The following is a 16,277-nucleotide window of genomic DNA, read 5'->3' as shown; positions in this document are numbered from 1 at the left end:
TGGCTTATTTAAGAAAACTACACCTGCCTAAAAATAGTGGATTCAGAGCAAAAGTACCATCTGAACCTTAAGTTTAGTACTGCTGTGATAGACTGACAGAACTAAAATAAACTAAGAATTTACTGCACAGTATAACCTTCAAGGATGAGTGCCCCCATGAATTGCTTTACTATATCAAAATAATGTCACGCTATGTCTTACTGTTTATTCTCTACTTTCAGTGCTGTCAGTTTTAAGTCTCATTTTGGGGCTTCAACTGATATTATGACTTTTATGTAATTTGATCTTCACTGGTTCTGGTGGTCACTATCTGAAGTGCACCCAAAGGAGGAAAATTAGATCTCCTTACACACCAATAAGTGGTGTATATAGATGTCTTTGGGTGTTCAAACCCATTCTGATGAGCTGTCTTCTTTAAGGAGGGAGGAAAACTTGGCCATTAAAAGGAGAGAGAGAGAGGAAGAACGTTTTGTGTGAGTGTACCCTTTATAACAGTTATTTTTAAATCCCATGTTATTTTCTGAAATGGGATAGTGACATTGTTGAATTTTTTGTCTCAGTGCGCTAGAGCTACTGCTTGGTCTGTTTTTTTCCTCACCTCAGATCAGGAACATTCCAGTCTACAGGGTCACTAAAACATGGGGTCATTGCTGAAAAATAGTTTGTAAGCTATTATAAATGCACTATGAAACTCTGTTGACGTACTACTGGTTTTCAGTGTAAATACATTTTTCTTCATCATTTTGTATATTAAATCCAATCCGAGTTAACCCTTTTAGACAAAGATAAAACTTAAGGTTTTATATAAGTCTCTTACATAGAAGGAAGGCTATGACTGGTTTATTAAATCTACCTAAGTGGTAAAATTGAAGAGATCACCAAATTAGAGAAAACAATGCTGCAGGAAATCTTAAGTGTGCTGGGTGGAATCCAGGCTCCATTGAAGTCAATAGGAGTTTTCTCCAATGCATTTCCAAAGGCCTGGTCTACAGTACAGGAACTATAGCAGCATAGCCATGGCATCATACTTATGCCAGCATAACCCTGTAACATAGAGCCTACCGCAATGGAAGGGGGTTTTCAGCAGTTGTAGAACACCACCTCCCCAAGCAACAGTAGCTAGGTTGATGGAAGCATTCTTCCCGTCAACTTAACTACAGGCACACAGGGGGTTAGGCTGGCATAGCTACAGCACTTGGATGTGGATTTTTCAGTCCTATGAGCACTGTAGTTACGTTGACCTACATTTTAAGTGTAGACCAAGCCAAAATGATAACTTGCCAGTGGGGCTGGTGTGTGAGTTTAAAAAATTAAAACACACCTATGGCCTGACTTCAGAAGTGCTGAGCACCCACAACTCCAGTTGCAAATGGAAGCAGTGGATGATTAGCACTTGTGAAAGTTAAGACCATTGTGTACAGTACAAGTAAAGAGCTTATTTTTATCACCTTTCTGTTAAGTCTCTTTTTGGCCATAGTCTTCTAGCCTCCCAATAACCTTTCTAATTGTGCAAGGGAAGAGACTTCATCGGAAAAAGCTAGTTTTACTAACACTTTATGTACTAATAGTTCAAGCATTGCTGCTGGTGGTGCTTGCTGCATATAAACACAACAAATCACTGCCCTGATTTTTAGAAAGTCTTCTGCTTTTCAGTTCAATTTTAATAGGTATATAATAGTGTCTAAAAGAAACTAATTGTTCTGTGAACTGTTATTTTAAAATAATTTTTCAATATCATAAAAGTCCTCAAGTTTATTTCAGTAACACACAACCCTACAAAGCAGTTGGTGTCTCAGGAACAAGCATCAGATTCACTGTCACTTAGAAAATATTTTGCTATTCTCCAAAATATGTAGAGCTAGTTATATAGATACTTTTTTCATTGCTTTCTGGACAGTTAAATATCTTTTCTTTGTTGTTCATCCTCAGCACAAGACTAACTAGGAGCAAGATGCCCCAGTGGGGCTGGTGTGTGAGTTTAAAAAATTAAAACACACCTATGGCCTGACTTCAGAAGTGCTGAGCACCCACAACTCCAGTTGCAAATGGAAGCAGTGGATGATTAGCACTTGTGAAAGTTAAGACCATTGTGTACAGTACAAGTAAAGAGCTTATTTTTATCACCTTTCTGTTAAGTCTCTTTTTGGCCATAGTCTTCTAGCCTCCCAATAACCTTTCTAATTGTGCAAGGGAAGAGACTTCATCGGAAAAAGCTAGTTTTACTAACACTTTATGTACTAATAGTTCAAGCATTAGGCACCTGTTCTAATATAATACATGAGGTTGTAGCTAAAAAGGAGTTAACCTTGGTAAAGATACTGGAATTATGTAATTTAATTATTGGTCTGTGAACATCAAAAGATATTCCTAGATCACAATATACTTTTGTCCATAGCCAGAAGCTATTGGGAGATGTTGGGTATGAAGAGTTGGGTCTCAGGAATGTACTCCAGACAACAAAATTACTTACGATTTCACAATTTTAGTGATGGACTATATCTATTAAAGACTGCTATTGATAAAAGCAGTCAGTTTGTATAAAAAATGAGCCCAAATATTAGTAGGGCTGTTGTCCTACGAAGGCAATGGGTGTCTGTCCATGTTTATGTGGGTTTTTTTTAATCCAGCTAAGCTTGTAAGAAGTGCCTGACTGTCAACCCTGGATAACGAAATCCCAGTCATACACAGGAAAAGCACGGGCAAAGGGCAGTGAATCTTTGGCATCCTTCCCCACTAACGTGTTTAGCCTGGTCAGCAGTGAGCACCTCTAGCTGAGTCATTCACTATCCATGCTAAATTTTGGTGTTTGCTGAGATCTCCAGCAAGGGAGGCTGGTTGTGTGAACAGCTTTCTATGGAACTAGACGGAAGCCACCCAACTCACGTCACTTAATTCTTTGAAGTGCAGCTCTGTTGCAAGACAAAGTAAAGCATTACAGTTCCAAAATGTGGCCCTGCTGCAGCTAGCAAGAATTCCAAACAGGCACAAGGGCATTATGTTAATCCCTCTTTCCCCTTTCATGTCGCTACCCAGATTGCTCTTCTCTAGACTCTAGACCACCACCCTGAGTACCTTTCCCCTACGCTTTACTAGGAATTAAATATGAACATCCCAATCTCATCTACTTAATTTCTCCACTCGTATTCCTTCCGCCTTATAAGCTTGATGCACACCATTCAGTGATACCAGGGCCAGTCCCTAGACGCATTTAGCTATAAGGGGCAATCCGAAGTGGCATAGCACTTTGTGTGGTGCTGGCCAAGCTTGAAAGGCAGGAGCATCAGAATAAAACAGCAGATACTGGTATTTTCATTCTTTAGAAAAAGAGAGATGAAGGATCCTTGTAGGAGCATCTAGGGAAGCATAGGGGGAGCCAGGGGAAGGAGTATGAAAAAGATTTGAAGGGCTGAATGTAACCGCTAGACACATTGTACTAGTCAGTCTCTTTGGTTTCTTTCTTTTGAGACAGGATGTTTTCCTTAGACATTCTTCTGTATTTGAACTGGTAGCTTCTATTTTGCGTACATTATTATTTTCCATTCACCACAAACAATCCATTTGCTTCCTTATCTGTTCCTTTATCAACCATAGGCATGAGCGGACGAGCAAGCGGGAATGAGCTGATCATGATCAGGACAGAAGGATTCAGAGAACAATTGAGTTAATTTAATATTGCAGAGGCTGTGAAAAGTTTAGGAGGTTTACGGGGGACAAGATTACAGCATTGTGATCTAGCATTGTATCAGTTTGCTGGATATTTGGTTAACAGTAAAAACATATGCTGTGGTAAAATTTATTCTCAGTGAATCAGTTCATTACATTTCCATCCTCTCTTTCTCATTCAGAGTCTGTGTCCTGTTAGTGGACTTTGGTAGAAGACAAAGGCAAAGTCTATGTACGCCCCAGCCCCTGTAGACCTGTTGCCAAGATTTACTCAATTTAGTTTGTTTTGCATTCTTGAGAAAGGCAGCCTGGATCTCCTCCAAGACCCAGTCACAGAAATTAATGATGGAAGAGACCTATTAGATCATCTATCCCGTGTCACACTAGAGCTCTGCATTTAAAGCCATTTTCAAACATGATCACAGCCTTGAACATTTTTTAGATAGTTTGTGTTCACATCTAACATCTCACCTCTGCTGAAAAATCATAAGAATCAGAGGGGCTTTTGCAACATAGAAGTTCCCCAGATGCAGCTAATATACCATTCAAATTTCCAATTTAGACAGGACCAAAACATATCTTAACAGTGCTCTGTAACTCTATGCTATGTCCAAGGCTGTAACGTTTGGAGACATGGCAGTACCATGTTGCAGTCCCAACTACCTTAAGCGCTGGGGAACTCCCATGTTGTAACAGAGACCTTTGACACTGTTGATTTTACAGCATAAATAGGATCTAATAATCACAAAGTGTTCACAAACTGTGCTCCATGGGGAGAGGGAAGAGAAGCACAAGATGGGCTAGCATGGGTCTAAGTACACAGTAAAAAGAAAAGGAGTACTTGTGGCACCTTAGAGACTAACCAATTTATTTGAGCATGAGCTTTCGTGAGCTACAGCTCACTTCATAAGTGAGCTGTAGCTCACGAAAGCTCATGCTCAAATAAATTGGTTAGTCTCTAAGGTGCCACAAGTACTCCTTTTCTTTTTGCGAATACAGACTAACACGGCTGTTACTCTGAAACAGTACATAGTAAGTGACCCTCTACTTATTGGACAGGGAATCCATGGCGTGACAGGATCCCAGTCCATCTCCTTAGCACTAGGAGATCTTGGGTATCCTGTGATTAAAATTTTATTATCCTTGAAGAGTTATCTTGTTCAGGAATTTTTTTCTTTTTTAATCCACACTTTTTCTCAATAAAAGCAGAAGCAATTAATTGAAGCAAGAATCAATTCACGCCCTAAAATACATTAAACGCTGCCCTGGTAGCTGATGATGAGGCTGTGTGCTACTTGGTGGGGGTTTCCTTCAGCATGGAACCGGGAAGGTCTGTGGAAACAGTTTGTTTTAAAGCCACACCATTCCATCTCTATGGTTAGACATAGGGGATAAATCTGACACAAATCTAAGGTCTTGTCTACATGGGGGAATTGTCTGGCATAGCTATTCCAAAATAGCTCATAGTGTGAACATTCTGGAATAAAAATGTCCATACAAAGAATTATTCCAAAATATCTATAGTGCTTTAAAATCACACCCTACCTTATTGCAGAATAACTTCCTGGTGTAGCCAACCCGCAGGCAATTTACACCATCTGGCTCCATCCGTGTGTAATTTACACTTAAGATCCGTTAGATTCACACAGGCTTATTGATGTATATTTGATATCCCCCTATACATCACTTCTGAATCTGATCTACTATGGGGATTTTAAATGATTGAATTATTTGCCAATGGATGGAAGACAAAGGACTGTACTTGAACCTCCAAATCCATACCCTGTCCTATGTTAGGACCCTTTCCTTCTGGCCCTTCCATGCATAAGGTACATGAGCTTAGCCTCCCCTAGTTTTGCTTACTCACAAGTGGATTTGACCTCTATTCTCTCCTCCTATTGACAATCCTATGACCTATGCTGTCCTTAAGATCCCTTTAGGCTACACAAGGAAGTTAGCTTTCCCCAGACAATAAAGGTTTGGAGGGGTTTTTTTTGTACCAATATTTGCCCTGTATAGCCGTTGTCTCAGTCAGTCAATCACAGGTGCACCAAATGATCCAATCTGGCATGGTGAAATCGAATTCTACTACCAAACCAGCAAAAGAAAAGGGGGGCTAAGCTATAAAAATGGAAGAATGTCAAGAAGAGAAAATCTTTCTGAATCAGTGCAATCCCCTGGAAATGTGAGCAAAATTACTGCCTAAGGAAGCAGAAAACTCCAGCTGGGTTCCCACCTTGTGGACCTGCTTTGTGAAAAAAATTGTTTATGCTGCTGCATATTTTGGAAATATTTTGAGGACCCTATTGTAGCCAAACATGAAATCCTGACAATGAAAGAAGATTCCATAGACACTTGGTGAATTATTTCCTCCCCCCCCCCCCCCAACTACCATTATTCCACCAATCACTGTGAAGCATGAACTAACTACAGGCCTGATCATGCAAGTCTTCATGAGGGGAGTAGTCTCCCTGGAGTCAGTGGGGCTACTGGCATGAGCTAGTATTACTCAGATGACTAAAGCCTGCACAGTAAGGCCTTGTATGTAAAAGAAAAAAACCACATTCTGTAACTTATTTGTCAAAATGAAAGAATAAAAGAGCATAGGAAACTATGTAAATCCTGCCCAGGTAAGTGCAAAGGAAAATTTTACTCACACACTTTGGTTTGCACCTCGTATTAGTTCCTTTTGGGTGTTGAAAGTCTCTGCTTGTTGAATTTCTTCCAGCTGTCAACTTTCTGGTTGGTACAGGATTCCTAAATTCAACTATAAACACATTCAAGCAATAACATCTGCAGATCCAGAAGTTGGTCTCTATTTCCTTCATCTTTGTTCACTTTCCCTTGGAATTTTTTATATGGTTAAATAACTTCTGTGCTTTACCCTAGCCACCACTAGTAGTATACGTGGTTCCTTCTTTCTGGCTCTGAGTTAAGGCTCTACTTATTCTCAATCACTTAAATTCTTTTTCTAGCTGTAGTGGGTTTCTTCTGATCTTTTACTGAGGGCAGAGTAAAAGACAGCAAGGTTTGCCTACATAAAGCTTTATGGAGTTCCAATCTACCCCCATTGGGTTGTCAGATTGTCACTCCAATTCCTCATCCAATTCTTTTACCCTTTTTGAAATTAAGGGCTGAATTATAATTAACCATTTCACTTCTGTCTGCAAGACAAGCAACTGGTTCTCATAAAGAAGATGTGAGATTTTGGCTATTTCTTCTACTGATCCTATTAAACCTGTGCCCTTGCACTGGCGGATGGAAGGCCGATATGGCTGCCAGGTGCACCTTGACTGATGAGGGCACCAGGTCCTGGGCCCTCAGGTGGAGGAGGTAATCAAGGATAAGCTGGATCGGAAGACACCCTGGACCACCGCCCACCTAGAAAACCAGGACCACTTCGCAAAATAAGCACAGCGAGTGGAGGGCCATCTGCTTTCGAGGAGGACACGCTGAACCTGTTCTGAGCACGTCCTTTCCTCTCCACCTAACCACTGAGCAGCCACGCCATGAGGCAAAGAGCCACTAGGTTGGGGTGGAGGAGGCAGCCCTGGTCCTGAGAGAGCAGGTCTGGGCAGAGCGGCAATGGCCACAGCGGAGCTACTGCCAGGCCTGTGAGGGTCTTGTACCAATGCTGCCTGGGCCATGCTAGGGCAATCAGGAGGACGTGGACCTTGTCTGTCTGTATCTTTTCCAGGACCCTGCTGATTAGAGGGAATGGGGGAAAGGTGTAGAGAAGCCGGCCTGACCAGGACAGGATAAAGGCATCGGAGATAGCACCCCCTCCCCAGGCTTCGCCTGGAGCAGAGCTGGGGGCATTGCCAGTTCTGCTGCGTTGCAAATAGGTCCACCTGGGGAGTTCCCCAGAGCCAGTGGGCCACTTCCAGGTGGAGGGACCACTTGTGTTGTGAGGAAAAGTCCCTGCTCAAGCGATCTGCCCTCTTGTTCCGGGTGCCCGGTAGCTGGAAAGCCTTCAGGTGGATATCATGGGCTATACAGAAGTCCCACAGCCTGAGGGCTTTGTGGCAGAGGGCAGAGGATTGGGCCCCGCCTTGCCTGTTGATATAGAACATCGAGGCCATGTTGTCCGTGAGGATCCTGACTACCGTGCCCTCCAGGTGCGAGCGGAAGGCCATACACGCCAGCTGCACCGCCCTGAGCTCCTTGATGTTTATATGTAGGGTCAGGTCTTGAGCTGACCACAGGCCTTGGGTCTGAAAGTTCCCCACATGGGCCCCCAACCCAGGTCCGCTGCATCGGACACCAGCTCCAACGATGGGGCCCTGTCCCTGAACGGGACCCCTTGGGGTATACTGTTTGGGATGGACCACCACTATAGGGAGGTGATCACAGAGTCTGGCATGGTGAGGACCTTGTCCATCCTGTCCGTGGTCTGGGAGAACTTTGAGGCCAACCAGAGCTGGAGGGGCCTCATCCTGAGTCTGGCGTGACGGACCACGTATGTGCACGCCAACATGTGACCCAAGAGCTGCAGGCAAACCCTGGCTTTCAGGGTCTCGAATCTGTCTGGCAGGAGAGAGGCCCTGGCCGACATTGCATCCAGGAGCGCCCCGATAAACTCTATGCATTGGGCTGGGACTAACATGAACTTGGTGTTGTTTACCAACAGGCCCAAGGCGGTGCACGTGGACAGGAGGAGCACCACATGATCCCTCACCTGCGACCAGGAGGTGCCCTTGACAAGCCAATCATCCAGATAGGGAAATAACTGGACCCCCCTGCCGTCTGTGGTAGGCTGCTACCACTGACATGCATTTTGTAAACACCCCGGGGGCAGTGGACAGGCCAAATGGGAGAACCGTGAATTGGTAGTGATTTTGACCCACCATGAAACGGCAGAAGTGCCTGTGCCCCTCAAATATGCGGATGTGGAAGTACGCGTCCTGTAGATCGAGGGCAGCGTACTTCCACCAGTCCCCGGGATCCAGGGAGGGGATGATGGAGGCCAGGGAAACCATGCGGAACTTGAGTTTCACCATGTAGTGGTTCAGGCCTCGCAGGTCCAGGATGGGCCTGAGCCCCTCTTTGGCCTTCGGGATAAGGAAATAACGGGAGTAATACCCCTTGCCCATGAACTCCTCGGGCACCGCCTCTATCGCTCCTCGTCTTAGGAGCCGCCCCACTTCCTGCTCGAGCAGAGCTTTGTGCAAGGGGTCCCCCAAGAGGGACAGGGGTGCTGGGAGTTTGGGCAGGGAGGAAGTAAACTGGAGGGTGTAACCCCAGGAGATGGTGTTGAAGACCCATCAGCCTGAAGTTAGCTGTGACCATTCCAGGAGGAAAGCACACAACTGGTTGGAGAAGGGGAGCTTTATTGGGGGTGGATCCCTGATGAAGACTGGTGGGGTGCCCCCGAGCATCCCGTCAAAAGCGCCTTTTCCCTGCCTGCTTGCCCTTGGAGGACCCAGGCTGAGGGGCAGGCCGAGATTGCCTCCAAGGGCATCTCTTATAGTCCCGCTGCTTCTTATGGATGGCCTCATACTTCGAAAGGACGGCCTGGGCAGGAGTCTTCAACTTAGGTTTTGTCGGAGCTGGGACTTGGAGGCCCAGAGTCTGGAGCGTCGTATGGGAGTCTTTCATGCCATGCAGCCTTGTATCTATTTCTGCCGCAAACAGAGCTTTCCTGTCAAACGGGAGATCCTGCATGGAAGACTGCGCCTCGCTGGACAGCCCAGAGAGCAGGAGCCATGACACCCGTCTCATAGACACTGCAGAGGCTATGGATCGTGCGGCCTTGTCCGCAGCATCGAAGGCTGCCTGCAGGGACGCTCTAGCGGCCGCTGCCCCTTCCTCCACTAGTGCCTTGAACTCCTTCCTACCATGCTCCTGGAGGGAGTCCTCAAACTTGGGCAGGGAGCCCCACAGATTGAATTCGTACCAGCCCAGGAGAGCCTGATGGTTTGCCACTCATAACTGGAAGCTCGAAGACGAATAAATTTTCCTTCCGAAAGAGTCCAGTCTCTGAGAGTCTTTATTCTTTGGGGTCGGGGCTGCCGTTCCCTGTGGTTGACTAACTCAACCACCAGGGAGTTGGGCACTGGGTGGGTATACAAGTGCTCATGCCTCTTAGTAGGTACAAAGTACTTGCGTTCCACCTTCTTAGAGATGGGGGCCAACGAGGCCGGTGTTTGCCACAGGGCATTTGAAATCTTAGCCACCCCTTCATGGAGGGGCAAGGCCACCTTACCAGTGCCGATGGGGACAGCGCGTTAAACAGGGAGTTTGAGGGTCTGAAGGCTCCTCCATCTCCTCTTCCTGGAGGTGGAAGCTTGCTGCCACCCTTTTTAAGAGTTCTTGATGGGCCCTGAAGTCCTCTTGCAGGGCGGGGGGAGTAGGGGGGGCGGAGCAGCAATCGCATCCTCCGGGCAGGGTGAGGAGGCCGGTGCAGTACTCTGGGTATCGGTGCTGAGGACGAATGTCCCAGAGACTACTTTCTTAGGGGTCTGGAGAGGGAGGCCGACGGTGCCTCCGAAGCTCCAGCCACTGAGCAAGCTCCCACCGGGGGCTGCGCCAGAGGCCACGGTGCCCACTGGTACCATTGGGCCAACCATGACGTTCGGTGCAACTGCAGCTGCTGTGGCAGTGGCGGGGCCGGCTGTTTGGGTTGGGTGGCCTGACCCATCGAAGGATAGCTATGAATGAAGGCTGGGCTGGCATAAGATTTGCTGCTGTCTCTGGACCGGGAGGAGCAGCAGTGCTGGGATCTACGTTGGCCACAGGACTGCAATCTTGACATGGAGGACCAGCACTGATGGTAACAGCAGGTCCGTGAACGGCCTCGGCGGGCGGACCCGTGATGGCTGAACTAACGCTGAACGAACGAACAGTTCTGGGGATAAGCTACAGCAAAGCTGAAGCAGAGCAGTTCTGACGCACCTTCACTGGCGGCAAGAAGGAACTGAAGGTGGGGGGGAGCGCACAGCTCCTCTTATACCGCGCCAGGCAGGCACCACTCCAGGGGTTGCGGGGGGGTGCTCCCCCCCCTACAGGTACTGCTAGGGGAAAAACTTCTGGCACCGGTGCACGTGGCGAGTACGCACACCTAGTGTGGAATACACAGGAGCAATCACTTGAAGAAGAACAGCTAATCATCAAGTGATCTATCCCGTCACCCAATTCCCAGCTTCTGCCAAACAGAGGCTAGGGCCACCATCCCTGCCCATCCTGGCTAATAGCCATCGATGAACCTATCCTCCATGAACTTATCCAGTTCTTTTTTGAACCCTCTTACAGTCTTGGCAACATCACAACATCGGCTGGCAGAGTTCCACAGGTGACTGTGCATTGTGAGAAGAAATACTTCATTCTGTTTGTTTTAAACCTGCTGTCTATTAATTTCATTTGGTGACCCCTAGTTCATGTGTTATGAGAAGGAGTAAATAACACTTCCTTATTTACTTTCTCCACACCCGTCATGATTTTATAGTCCTCTGAGTAGTCTCTTTTCCAAGATGAAAAGCCTTAGTCTTATTAATGTCGCCTCATATGGAAGCCGTTCCATACCCCTAATCATTTTTGTTGCCCTTTTCTGAACCTTTTCCAATTCCAATCTTTTTTGAGATGGGGTGACCACATCTGAACGCAGTATTCAAGGTGTAGGAGTACCATGGATTTATTTAGAGGCAATATATTTTCTGTCTTATTATTTATCCCTTTCTTAATGCTTCCCAACATTTTGTTCGCTTTTTTAACTCCCGCTGCACATTGAGTGGATGTTTTCAGAGAACTATCCACAATGACTCCAAGATCTCTTTCTTGAGTGGTAACAGCTAATTTAGACCCATCATTTTATACGTATAGTTAGAATTATGTTTTCCAATGTGCATTACTTTGCATTTATCAACATTGAATTTCATCTGCCATTTTGTTGCCCCGTCACCCAGTTTTCATAGAATCATAGAATATCAGGGTTGGAAGGGACCCCAGAAGGTCATCTAGTCCAACCCCCTGCTCGAAGCAGGACCAATTCCCAGTTAAATCATCCCAGCCAGGGCTTTGTCAAGCCTGACCTTAAAAACCTCTAAGGAAGGAGATTCTACCACCTCCCTAGGTAACGCATTCCAGTGTTTCACCACCCTCTTAGTGAAAAAGTTTTTCCTAATATCCAATCTAAACCTCCCCCACTGCAACTTGAGACCATTACTCCTCGTTCTGTCATCTGCTACCATTGAGAACAGTCTAGAGCCATCCTCTTTGGAACCCCCTTTCAGGTAGTTGAAAGCAGCTATCAAATCCCCCCTCATTCTTCTCTTCTGCAGGCTAAACAATCCCAGCTCCCTCAGCCTCTCCTCATAACTCATGTGTTCCAGACCCCTAATCATTTTTGTTGCCCTTCGCTGGACTCTCTCCAATTTATCCACATCCTTCTTGAAGTGTGGGGCCCAAAACTGGACACAGTACTCCAGATGAGGTCTCACCAATGTCGACTAGAGGGGAACGATCACGTCCCTCGATCTGCTCGCTATGCCCCTACTTATACATCCCAAAATGCCATTGGCCTTCTTGGCAACAAGGGCACACTGCTGACTCATATCCAGCTTCTCGTCCACTGTCACCCCTAGGTCCTTTTCCACAGAACTGCTGCCTAGCCATTCGGTCCCTAGTCTGTAGCTGTGCATTGGGTTCTTCCGTCCTAAGTGCAGGACCCTGCACTTATCCTTATTGAACCTCATCAGATTTCTTTTGGCCCAATCCTCCAATTTGTCTAGGTCCTTCTGTATCCTATCCCTCCCCTCCAGCGTATCTACCACTCCTCCCAGTTTAGTATCATCCGCAAATTTGCTGAGAGTGCAATCCACACCATCCTCCAGATCATTTATGAAGATATTGAACAAAACCGGCCCCAGGACCGACCCTTGGGGCACTCCACTTGATACCGGCTGCCAACTAGACATGGAGCCATTGATCACTACCCGTTGAGCCCGACAATCTAGCCAGCTTTCTACCCACCTTACAGTGCATTCATCCAGCCCATACTTCCTTAACTTGCTGACAAGAATACTGTGGGAGACCGTGTCAAAAGCTTTGCTAAAGTCAAGAAACAATACATCCACTGATTTTGAGAGATCCTTTCGTAGCTCTTCGCAGCCTGGGACTTAACTATCTTGAGTAGTTTTGTATCATCTGCAAGTTTTGCCACTTCACTGTTTACCCCTTTTTCCAGATCATTTATGAATACGTTGAATAGGACTGGGCCCAGTACAGACCTTTGGGGGACACCACTATTTACCTCTCTCCATTCTGAGAACAGAAAATTTATTCCTACTCTTTGTTTCCTATCTTTTAACCAATTACCAATCCATGAAAGGACCGTCCCTCTTATTCCATGACAGCTTACTTTGCTTAAGAGTCTTTGGTGAGGGACCTTGTCCAAGGCTTTCTGAAAATCTAAGTATACTATATCCCCCCCGCCACGAAATAATTCTAATGGATTGGTAAGGCATGATTTCCCTTTACAAAAACCATGTTAACTCTTCCCCAGCAAATTATGTTAATTGATGTGTCTGACAATTTTGTTCTTTACTATAGTTTCAACCAGTTTGCCTGGCACTGAAGTCTGGCTTCCTGGCCTGTCGTTGCTGGGATCACCTCTGGAGCCCTTTTTAAAAATTGATGTCACATTAGCTAGCCTTCAGTCATTTGGTACAGAAGCTGATCCACTTAAAGACTAAATACTATGCTGGTGGAGAGAGGGATTCAAACAACAAATAAATATTATACTCTGTGTCTTTCTGCATAATGGCACCGACTCTAATAAACTGGTTCAGAGCTGTTATTTTGCTAATTTCTACCGTGCCTGTAACCATGGATAGTAATAACTTTAATTCCAGAGATTAAAATACAAACAAAAAATTAATGAAATGCTAAACGTACGTTTATCTTGTCCTGCAGATCACTAGATTCTTGCTCTCCTGGACTGAAAAGTAGTGAAGTCTAAAGCCCAACTCAGCTAAAAGCAACCTTTCAGACTTTGGGAGGAGGTGGGGAGTGGGCTATACTCCACTGCCTTGACTTGGGGAATACGGATAAGAAATACTATCATACAGATCTGCTCATGTTTTGTATTCACTTTGCACAGATGGGACTGACTCTGCAAGGTGCAGGTGCAAGTGTGGGATGGCGAATCAGGTCCAGCACACTCCAACAATACCAACAGCAGAAGCCTCCTTGCCATTATCAGCTGGGGCTTTGCGATCTTCAGCTGAAAGCTGCTATAAATGTTATAGATCATAAAGGTAGTGAGGCCTATAGTTAAGTTGCTCACCACTTACTATCATAGACTTGGGCCTGTCAATCTGACCTGGAGGGAAATTCCTTCCCATGCCCACATTAGAGAATCAATTAGACCCTGAGCATGTGAGCAAGAACCAGAGAGCTACACACCTCAGAGAGAATGTTTGGTGCCACCTCAAATCCCTGGTCTACTCCAGTATCCCATCTACAGCCATAGCCATCTCTGATGCTTCAGAAGATGGAGACAAAAAATAATTCCAGAATACATGGTTGGGGGGGGGGGGGATTCCTTCCTCACCCCTACAAGCCTGGTTGAAGCTCTGAAGCATGAGCTTTTAGGAACATAAAGCATAAACTGGAAGTGAGCCCCAGTACTGGTGAGCCCTGCACCCCCTCCATTAAAAGCAACCTATCATACACTTTCACTTATAAATTTGTCCTGTTCTTTCTTAAAACGAGGTTGTTCATCCCCACAACGCCTATGTAGAGGCTACTGTAGACCCTCACTCTGATGGTTAGAGACCTTCTTTTCAGGCATGGCCAGTTTATATCCATTTGTTCGTGTGTCAACATTGGCCTTTAGGTTAATACCTCTCCCCCTCCCCCCACCCATTTACTATTCTGATGTATTTATAGCGAGAAATCATATCTCCTCAGCCTTTTTTGCTACCCAAACAAGACAAGCTATTCCATTTTCTTAAGACAGGCCCTCCATTCCCTTGATCATCCCAGCAGCTCTTCTCTGTACCTATTCCTACTGCAATTCATCTTTTCTTAACACAAGTGACCAGAATTGTATATAGTATTCCAAATCAGAATTTGGCACCACCAGTGCCTTGTACAATGGCATTATACTTCTCTAGCTCTGCAGGAAATGCCTCACCTGATAAAGCCTAGGAGCACATTTGCCTTTTTGCAGCTGCATCACACTGGTGGCTTGGCATCCTGTGATTGACCAACAGACCAAGGTCTTTCTCTCCTCCTCCACTGCTTCCAACTGACACACCCCCAGAGCTCAAAGAAACTATTATTGGACTCTAAGTGCATGACCGTGTGCTTTGTACTATTGAATTCCATCCCATTTCTGTCACTCCAAAGTCCTGCTCCCACCCTGAGGTGTCACCGTGGTGGTTCTGTTCCCAAAGGAGTCTTCAGAGCCACAGGAGCAGGATTTTCCTTATGTTCAGGTTATATTTAAATCCAGCTTTGCCTTTTTGCTTAGTACATCTTTAATCTATATAGTCTATTTTATACATTAGTTCATATGGGCAGTAGGAATTGATGTTTTATAGTATATATATCAGCTAAGGTAAAGACAGCATTAGCTCAAATTCTCAGCTGGTGTGAAGTGATGTAGCTCCACTCACCATCATCAAAGAGCAACATCTTATTAAGGTAACATGGTGTCTGTTCACGGCCTATTATGCTAGAAACTGGCAACATTGGCCTTTGAGAAAAATTGATGCAAGGAGCCAGTCTAATAGCATCCCATTTACTGAGCACTTCCGTTTAATAATTAGGATGCTTGCTATTGATAAGGTAATAACTGTTTCCTGGCCAGGGGCTCAGACACTGTGGTAATGAGGGCCACAAAAGGACATGTACAACCAGCAGAAATAGCGGGGCCAAAGGCAGAGTTTATTAACCAAGTAACCACCACATCCTGGCCAACACTGATTTTTTTAAAATTAAATGATCTCAGTTTAAAAGAAAAACACACAAACCAATCTGTAAAACTCCACAATAGCAATGTTGTTTTACTCTGGGTTTCAAAACTGAATTGAGAGGGAGAGGCTACAAACTAATGTCAACGTAAGACTTACTGGGAGGACGCAAACCTTGCTGTGCTATAAAAAGGGAGGCCCTTGCAATGTAGGGCCCAATTCTGCCTTCCCTACAGATGCAATTATAATTTCCTTTTGAAATCAGTGCTGCTAGGATAGGCTGAAGGAGAGACAGGAGTCAAAGTATTTTTCCCCCAACAAGTTTTCTTCTATAATTTGATAGCCCCAATTTTTAATGTTTGGGTTTAAATCTTTTATGTAATTTTTATTTTATTTATATTTTATTTGTATCCTCTGAAGGAAAAAGTTGAGTTACCCCTTTGCTATTGGAAAGGGTTGAAAATTCTGAGCAGAGGGCCAGTGCAGAGAGCTTTGCATATTTGCTGTGGCAATTCAATGTCAGTATTATGCTGGAATTTTAGTCACATTGATGCCTTACTTTTGCCTGAATTCAGTAGCTACACAAGGAAAGTGTACAATTCATTCCATAGCCTTTCCTGATCACTGAATACAGTCACCGATCCCGAATTCAATCTGGAAATTGTTCTTGAAAATCCTCTCAAATAACTTAATACATAC

Source organism: Caretta caretta, chromosome 3 (genome assembly GCF_965140235.1).
Source record: "Caretta caretta isolate rCarCar2 chromosome 3, rCarCar1.hap1, whole genome shotgun sequence".
NCBI classification, from domain to species: domain Eukaryota; kingdom Metazoa; phylum Chordata; order Testudines; family Cheloniidae; genus Caretta; species Caretta caretta.
Note: the sequence above shows the minus strand (reverse complement) of the source record.